Here is a 10,278-nt window from a genome sequence, read left to right on the forward strand (position 1 = left end):
GAGCTTATAAACAGTAGAAAACTCACTTTTTTTCATGGTCTCATAGTGGTAGGACAAGGGAGAATGGATTTAACCAAGAGAAGGGAGATTTTAGATTGGATGTTAGGAGGAAATTTTTTACTCAGAGGATGGTGAGGAACTGGGACTGATTACTCAGAGAAGGTGTGGATGCCCCATTCTTGGAGGCATTCAAGTCCAGGTTGGATGGGATGCTGGGCAGCATGATCTGGTGACTGGCAATCCTGTCCATGGCAGGGGCATTGGAACTAGATGATCTTTAAGGTTCCTTCCAAAGGAAACCACTCTGTGTTTCTATGATAAAACGATTTTATATTCATAATTTTATCTTAGTATCTGTAATAAAAGATATTTTGATTGTTGCAGGTAGCACTTTATCTTACTTTTTACTTTTTATTTCCTTCCAGTTCTATAGGTACCAATGGCTATTTTTACTCTCATGCTTTCCAACTTTCACATCATTGCCTTATTTCTGATTTGCTACTACATCCCCTTACTTAAATAATTATTTCAGGACTCCCTTTAAAACTGTATTCATTGGTCACTACTCATTTCATTTTTAAGATTATCTTTCTTTTTTCTAATAATAATAATAAACATATAAAAACATGCAGGTATTTTACTATAACTGAAATTTGTTAACAAAGTGATACACAAAACAGCTGGCAAGCATTGTGTACAATTCTCAGTAAGGATGAGTTATTCACCACCAGCTGTTTATAGCACAATGATGATTGTGGACCAATTGACCAGGGATTATTGCTTCCTCCCTACTTAAGGTGAAGTGTTTACATATTCTATGAATAGTGCTGATGAAGAGTCCCGCGGGAAATGGTTGGAAATATGCTACAATCAGATTGTTTGTGAAGTTTTCTCTAACAGTTGTGATTTTGCTTTTAACTCTGACCTACATATCGTAAACCTTTATATTGTTAAAAAATAGATACTATATTATATTGCTTACATATTTGAAAGAGATGAAAATAAAATGAAAGCAAATCAATAATTATCTGCCAAGCAAGTCCAAACAAAATCAGTATTAAATTAAAATCTTTCTCAACAGCCTCTCTCTTGCAAAAGATGTTAAAATATTTCTTTCGGTGACAACATAATTTTATTTTCTTAATTGTGGAATGTCAGAGTGAAATCTCCTCCTCCCTTCTTCCCATCCACAAAGTAATGCATTGACCACAGTGTAATTAATTTTAATTTACTTCATAGCTAATGATATAATTCATCCATCCATTCACAGAAAAACAAGAAAGCCAATAACCCTCCATGCCCCCCAAAAAACACTCTACATTCAAAATTACTGGGGAAAAAAATCCAGAAATTAGTAATAACAAGACACAGAAAAGATGAATTCAAACAAATCGATCTTGATTGAAAACATATTAGATTAAATATATATATAGTAAATATAACAAATAAAATATAATGTACCAAAAACCGGAACACTGACTCAATTTCTAACGAAACTGCTTTCACGGGATGCACTGTACACAGAATGTGTTAGTAATACAATTAATAAATGTACAGAATAATAAGATGTTTGAACTATATCAAAGTCAAGGGGAAAAGATTGTTTTCATTGCCTTTGTGATAACCAAGTATGAAATTTAACAGCATTTTTAAAGAAATAATAATAAAAAAAGCTACACAAAGTGGTAGCAGCATGCATGCCATATCACTATAAAAAGTAATGCATTTAAAAAATTTATCTAGCTGATCAGGTATCAGTTTCCCTCAATTAAACATAAAAGTGAAAATTATAACTTTTAAAAGAGCCTGAGGATCAACACACATTTAAAAAACTCAGAATTAGAAGACTTCCCTTCCTTGGCTAAATCTTTGAGAGAAGAGGCTGCAGATAGTGGGTATCAGTGTGCAACCAATACACCTTGATTAGTTTTGCCTTGATGTATGATTCTCCTTATTAATTGTGTCATTCTACTGTAGAAACAGTACTGTTGTTTAGTAACAAATTGGGCAGATACAGCTTTCATTTTTATTTTTATTTTTATTTTTATTTTTTAATGCCCATTACTATCATCAATTTCTGTTTCAAAAGAGAACACTTTTTTTTTGTTTCTTTCTTTCTTTGTTTATGACAATGGTGGTCTTCTCACTGACTTTTCTACTGACTGTAAAAACCCAGACTCAATTACTCTCAGTGCATAAAACCCTCCTGAACAGGCACTATTGTGGAGACCACTGGAGCTATTCAGTGAGAGAGATATTACTCAGAGATGTAAAACCATACTGTACAAGATAATCTGCAGACAGTAAGATAATAGTGTTCTACAAGATCAAAGAATACTCAGACCTTTTCATAAACTACCCTGTCACCTCTTTTTAGTCTGAAAACAAAGAGCTAACTTAACTATTTATAGTCACTGAAGTTTAGGGCTATCTATAGCTCAATATTTTTACATCCTTCTTATGTGACTACAAATGTCCACAAGTTAGAAACTGTGGCACAGTCAACAGTGACTTTGCCAGGAAAAAATACTTCACAAGCAGAGACCAATAAATGCTTAGCAATCCTTCCAGAATTAATGAAGCTACTGCAAAGCAGTAAGTTTCAGCATAGTCCCTCTCAAAAACCACTCATGAGCCAGATTTCAGTTATGGAGATCTGAGGTTGCGTCTTTATGTCCTCTGCTCTTAGAGCTAACAAGTCGAACACAGATTCCAACCCTGCTTATTAATGAAATCACTGATTGCAACCATAGAAAAGTTATGGAACTATTATTAAAAGTTATGCTCTGTGCAAGCGTTTTTCCTACCATTGAGTAGGGAGTAGACAGCTTCATTAGGAGAACACCATCAGCAGTGAGAGCAGCAATTCATTACACTATTCCTAGCCAAAGCTTTCTCATGTCTTGGCTATTAGAGACCTGAACTCGCTTGCATTCTCCTAATACTTCCTGGTCACACATTTAGCACATTAAAATCTTCTGTGAGATTTCTTTAATCTCATGTCCTAGTATTTTCTTCCCTGATTGTATTTGTTGTTGTGTAATTTGCTTTTGGTTTGTATACAGAAACACTGTAGCTATGAAATCTATAATTAAATATGCTTTCACCAAACTGCAAACATTAGGATAATTCATGCAATATTACTGATTTCCATATCTGTGGCAGTATGTGATATGAATGGAAGTAGGGCGGAGAATACCACAGAATATAGGAGAATAGAAAACTACTTTACTGTGGGAGATATACCTTCAGAACAAAGCAAACCATTTCACGAACTGACAGCAAAATGCTATAAACCAGGCATTATGGCTCTTCTTTTGATATTCTAAAAATAATTCATCTAGACTTCATCAAGGGCAGATCATGTCTGACTGGTGGCCTTCTATGTTTAAGTGACAGCACTGGTAGACAAAGGAAGGGCAACTGCTATTACATAGCCGGACTCATGTATAGTCTTTGACAGTGTCCTGTATCACATCATTATCTCTAAATTGTGTAGTTACAAAGGCTGAAACATTCAGTGGATAAATTACTGGTTGGATGGCTACAGCCAGAGGACCTATTTGAAGGTAGAGGCCAGTCATGAGCAGTCTCCGCCAGGAGTCTATCTTAGGACATCATTGTCAATGACATAGACAGTGAGATCAAGTGTACTCTCAGTAAGTTAGCTGATGAATGGTGCAGCTGAAACAATAGAAGGAAAAGATGTCACCCAGAAGGATCTTGATGAGTTTGAGTTGTGGGCCCAGGTAAACCTAATGAGATTCAATAAGCCAAGATCAAGGAATTGCATTTTGGTCAGGGAAATCCCAGATACATGTGCAGACTGGGAGAAGAATTCACTGAGAGAAGCTCTGTTGAGAAGGACTTGGGGGTCCTGGTGGGAGAAAAACAGGAGATGAGGCAGCAGTGTGTGCTTATCATCCAGAAGGCCAATAGTATCCTGGGCTGTGTCATAAAAGGGATGGCCAGCAGGGAGATGAAAGTTATTATCCACCTCTACTCTGCCCTCATGAGGCCTTATCCAGAGCATTGCATCCAGACCTGGGGCTCCCAAAACAAGAAAGATATGAGCTGTTGAAGCAGGTCCAGAAGAGGGCTGTGAAGATGATTCGAGGGTTCCAGCACCTCTTCTATGAAAACAGGCTGAGGGAGCTTGTTCAGCTTAGAGAAGGCTCTGGGGAAGCTCATTGCCACTTTTCAGTAGTTGAAGGGAGCTTATAAACAGGAGGGAGATTGAGTTTCTATACAGGCAGATAGCAATAGGACAAAAGGGAGATGGTTTTAAACTAAAATGGGATATTTAGGTCAGATGTGAAGAAGAAACTCTTTACTTAGAGGGTGGTGAGGCACTGACACAGGCTGTCAGAGATGCTGAGAATGCTCCATCCCTGGAGTTGTTCAAAGCAAGGTTGGATGGGGCCTTGAGCAGCCTGATCTAGTGACTGGCAACCCAGCCTAAAGCAGAGTCCCTTCCAACCTAAGCCATTCTATGATAATTATGATAGTGAACTGTCAGAAAGATTCACTGCACCAATTATATTCATCACCAACTGACATCCTACCTAGGCAGACCCATCTAAAATCTGAGCCTCCAACAACACTAATGAACATTAAAGAACAAAATATATGGCTCCCATGAGTTGGAGGCACAGAATCATAGCTTAACGCTGCTATAAACAGTAAATCTTTACACATGCCTGTTGGCAATGATGTTCAACAAATGTCAGCAGACTCTTGTTTTCTACCATCATCAGTAATGTTCCTATTTGTTACATTTATAATGGACAACCTAAAATCAATTGTACCAGTGTAAAGAAATGTTTTATGCAGAGATTGAGATTTCCTCTTGCAATAGGTACAAGCAGAATGGTGAGGAATGAGTTTCATATGGCGTTCAAGATTGAAAGCTCCCTGAATATTTCTAGGCCTCTCCCAAAAGACTATACTATTGCTTGCTTACAGTGAAGGTTTTATTTTTATTCTTAAATGCAGTGCTGGCCATGGAACAGTGCCACAGTCTCTGTCATATTCTGTGCTGTGGTTTAGCCATTTGTCACAATGTCATATGCACTACAGGATCTCATTGAGGTGTCATGCCCTCAAAACCCATTCCTGCTGCCAAGAATGAGACACAATAAAACTGGAGTATCTGCTACTAAAGAATGAAATTGTTTTGTTTGTCAGGAATGTTGAGAGCAGTAACTTCACTCGGAGGACTGCTCTCAGATTATTTTAGCACAGCTGTCACATACACAGATAAACCCAGTGAAATACAGTTTTCAGGATCATTATTTGTACAGCATTTCAAAACAATTTGTCTTGACCTAATGTTTTCATAAGTACATGATACGTGGAACTCCTGGGTGCGTCAGCAGTCCGCTACAAAACCGAAGCTTAGATAAATGTAGCAATCAACTGTGTACTACTGTATGTGGAATATTTTTTCATTAAAATAAGGCAAAGCAACAAGCAGGGCACCACTAGAGATTTCTGATAATATACTAGAGAAAGAAAAGGAAACTGTTTCAAATACAAAAAAAACTTTTCACACCAAATTTAATAAAAAGATGTCTTGCATTAAAAAGGTGTGAGAATACCTAATGAAGGAGATATAAGCAGTGTACTAAGAAACGTGTATTGTTGCTGTTGCAATGTCACTGCCAATGCTCTTAGGTACAGTTCCATGGCAGTCTGCACTACCCAAAGGAAGATAAATCAGACAGAGAAATTTTCATGTGCATCTTTAAATTGGAAAAACTTTAGATGGTACGAAAACCTTCCAGCATATAGCAGAACATCTCTATATATGCACCATGAGTCTATAAATATATATCCAATAGCTATATTCAGTCATAATCTGTCCTATATACACTATCTTACCCTTACAACAAATTCCTATGCCCTTGATTATCTCCACATAACACTGAAGTGGGAATAAAAATAAATAAATAAAACTAATAACTAAGACATATTGAGAAGTACTTCTGCCTCTGGAATTACAAATTTGGAAAAGTTCCTGGCAGGGTCTTCTTTACAAAATCACATTTCTGTTTGCATAGTAAAGGAGAGACGTAATCAAGAAAACTCTAAAAATTAGAGGAGGAGAATTTGGGCTTCCAAGAAATACAAATGGAGACAAAAGTGACAAAATATCCAGTATGTCCACTCAACTGCAGGCTTCACATCACCATGGACCCATCATTTGCACAAAAGTGTGTGAAATAAATAAGAATATAGAACTAATCTAATCAGCAGTAGAAAATCAGCATTCAGGACACAACCATGGACTACATTGGCTATCAAACCTTGGTGACTGAATAGTGAGGTCTCTTACTCCTTCCAATAGGCTATCTAGCAGCCTAACTTTTTCAATCTGACAATAAATCAGAACTGAGAAATGGACTTTGCCCATCTTGCTGTTCCTGTTGAAATGTCTTTTCTTACTTGCTTCAAGTCGTAATTCATTGGAGGAAGAAATGTAAGCAGAAAGCAGTCAAGACCTGTGGAAAACTCAAAAACAGAGTCTTAAGATGCACTTTAGAAGCACTGACAATGCAAGAAAAGCCTGAAACAGAGTAGGAATTAGCATGAATCAGAACACACAAGTGTAGTGCCCCTTGCCTAGCAGATGTGGCATGGTGCCATAATAAGACATGGTACTTGTTACCCAACTTCAGAAATTGATCTACAGGAAGAAATCAAATCTACCCAGTTACTATATGAGAGCAAATCTTGCAAAATTGGGCAAGAATGTGATGTTATGTAATGAATTACAGCTTTCCCTATTTTCTGCACAAAGAGAGGGAAACAAGATACTTTGTTTCTTGCTACAGAGGCACAAGCAACAGGAGTCATGATACTTTCATTATATGTGTAAATGCTTAACTAGGAATAATATATAGGGATAATGTAGGGACACATCACATAAACTATGGAAGTCGTCATATTGAGAAAAAAATATGAAACCAAACAGACCACAGTATACCAGCAACATTTGCACTCAAAAAAATGTATTCTTTGTATTCTTGGATGTCACCACATATTCTCAAATGTTGTGTACGCAGACCTCTCAGTAGTAGTTCTGAAGACAGACTCTACAGTATTTTGTGGTGAACAAAAGAAGCAAAACAGAGATCAGTGCCACAGACCTTCAAAATAACACCTGGAATGGACTTGTCAGTGCTCAATTTCTGTGCTACAAAGTTTTAGTTGGCAAGGTAATCTTCCAGTGAGCAGTTTGCAAGCATTTGAGAAGTCATTGCAGTTAGCATATGGTGCAAAATACATGAAGACATTCATTGATAAGCTGTGTACTGTAGATTGGTCATATACTTAAACTGCATTCAAGAAGTGATGAAAACAAGTTACAGTCAGTCTAGAAAAAGTATTTCATTTAAAAGGTTTAATATTTTCTGGGCTTTAATTTAATTAAATGCCTTTCTGCACTTCTCATGTTAAAAAAGCTCACACTTTCTGCTGTTGACTCCATTCATTTATGTGTGCCAGAAGAATAAAAAGTTGAAGCCTAGTGCAGCTCTTCATTCATCCTGCACACACACACAAAAAAAGTTTGTATCTCTATTCAATAAATATGAGATACCATTTCTGTTAGGACTTTAGACCACTGTAATTATACGGTCTACCTCTTGCATAACCTAGTTATTCACAGATGTACTACTGAAGTGATGCTTGTAATAAATTTTACCTACCGTTCATCCTGCCAAAATCTCTAATTTAAGACTTTCAGACACACACAATAATCCTGCCATTACTGTTCATGAAGGACTATGCATATGCATGAGTGATCTTTGCAGGTGGAATGTTAACACTGCTGAGAATAATATTCCACATATGAAACAGTGGTCATAAGCCCACACATCATGCCTTGCCCTTTTTAGATAAATCCAAATCTATGTTCTGGAATAAGCAATCTTTCAGGAAAATTGTGACAAGAAGTGTCAATGGGGAAAAAAACCTTTAAGCCTAGGGCAAAAATAAGCAGAAGTAATAATTCATATGTTACCTTTCCAAAACTAAAACACAGTTATCAGAGCCTCTAGCTATTTGACACTTCCTTTTCTCTGCAGTAACAAATACAAATAAAAACCCTTCATCCTGTTCAATACAAGATAAGATAATTAAGTACTTTTTAGGACCATTGGAGTTATTTAATCTTCCTTTCTGCTTTGGTAGAGAAACGGCAGACCTTTTAGAAAGTTATCAAACCCTTATGATATTAAAGGATATAGGCCCCTTGTGCAGCCCACTAGGGAAAAACAGACACCTTAGATTTGAGGAACCTACATATATGTTAAAAGGAACCAAGGTTTGTCCTCATATCTTATAGAGTACAGCATTCAGTGAACAAGTGAAAAATCATAGCTTGATGCCCTGATTGCTATAGGGATATTGGTTGCTATCACTCACACTCTGGCAATAGCCTTTAAGCAGCTGCTGTTTCCAAGTTGTAATGATGCTCTGACTCTGCACTGAGTTTACTTTCATGTGGACAACACAGATATTCACTCAGAAACAGAAAATGAAGAAGTGATTACTAGAGTCTTTGCATTTACCCTCTGATAACTACAAATTAGGACCTTGTTATCCTCCCTTCCAACACACCTTGAGGAGCTCCTCGATTGTTGACCTGGAGTTTAACTTTAATTCTTCTTTTCTGTCTCACTGCCCACAACAGTACAACATCACTCCAGAACTCAAATCCCTCAGTTTACTCCATGCTTTATATTTATTGCAATTATTCTACACATAAGTAATTATATTAATGTTGGTATAGCTGTAATAAATATTGAATTTTGACAATGGAATCACAAGGTGATATTTCATAGAAACTTCCCATTCACAGGGGTCTTAGATGGCCTAAGGAGATGTGAATTTTCAGCACTACCTAAGGAGATGCATTTTCATATGATTTTCAGCTCTAAACAGTGAAGTCTATTCCTAAGATAATGGGATGTTGAAGTCACATAACCTGCTCCGTACAATAGCCTGACAAGATCAGTATTCTTAATGACACAAGATAGTATAACTGATATTTCTGAGGGAGGAAGGATAGGTATTTTCAAATATTTTGAGTTTAGCAAGTAATTTGTGTCAAAATAAATGAGGGATACAAGGCAACTATGTCATGGACGTCATAGGTCTTTATGGCAGCTCAGCCAAATCAAAAGAATTTTCTATAAAAGCAAAATACTCAGGGTTATCATTGGGCTTTTTCTGATGACAAATATCAAAGTTATTCAGAAAGAGTTAAGAAAACAAACAAAATCTTTGAAAATTGAATATTTTTGATCAATGGTAGTAACTCTTCAGTGAACAATATTGCACAGAAGCAATAAATATCTTTTTGTTACCATGGACTTAGACCAGGATAAATGAAAATAATATTTGGCCAGAAATTGTCCAAGAGACAGAGTGGTTTTTTGTTCCCTAGAGGTTCTGAGAGATCTTTCTTCAAAAGAAAAAAGGAGATTGGGAGGAATAAAACAAACTGGTAAATTTTAATTCCCTTAGCTGAGATGTTGAAGGAAAAAAAAAAAAAACACTAACAAAGAAAGGAAATAGAGGGGGCCTCTCTCAGCTAGACCATAGAAAATACTAATTGATTCCCATAGGTGTTGCACAGATGAAGCACATAGCAAACTGTCCCTAAGATACAGAATATTTATTTCTATGAAACAGATTTTTTTTTTTTATACATTCTATCTTCATTGTGTTTCCCATATACATAGGTATATGAGAAACAGATTCAGGAATTCCAGTTATATTTACATGAAGATGACAAATTTTTCATTCTAGTATCTAAAGGAGCTTGGTATGCTAGAGCTGATACACTGAAAAACTATTCATGGAAATAAACTGGCTTAATATCTGAAGCCATGCATCTCTCACAAATATTGACAAGAGCTTCTTGTTAGAATATGCCACCTGTGAAAACAGAGTAGGTCGCAGCCTCAAGTGCTTTTAAAGCATTGCTTAATTACTTAAGCTATTTTTATATTGAATTAGTACTTTCATGTAATGGTTATGGTAGCTAATTAATTGAACATTAGTTCCATTTTACATTATGTCTGATGAGTTATTGATCACCCTTTGCTTTCAGGACACTTAAGACTTTCCTGGTGATGCACATAAAAGAATAAATAACCCAACACTACTGCATTAGTAACGTGTCCTAGTAGAGCTGTTGTGGGCTCCCATATAAAAGATCCCTAACATTGCAGTGCATTGATCTAACAGTGTGTGCTGCATTCTGAT

Source organism: Cyrtonyx montezumae, unplaced genomic scaffold (assembly GCF_038088225.1).
Source record: "Cyrtonyx montezumae isolate F1298 unplaced genomic scaffold, pur_monq_1.0 scaffold_3, whole genome shotgun sequence".
In the NCBI taxonomy this organism is placed as follows: domain Eukaryota; kingdom Metazoa; phylum Chordata; class Aves; order Galliformes; family Odontophoridae; genus Cyrtonyx; species Cyrtonyx montezumae.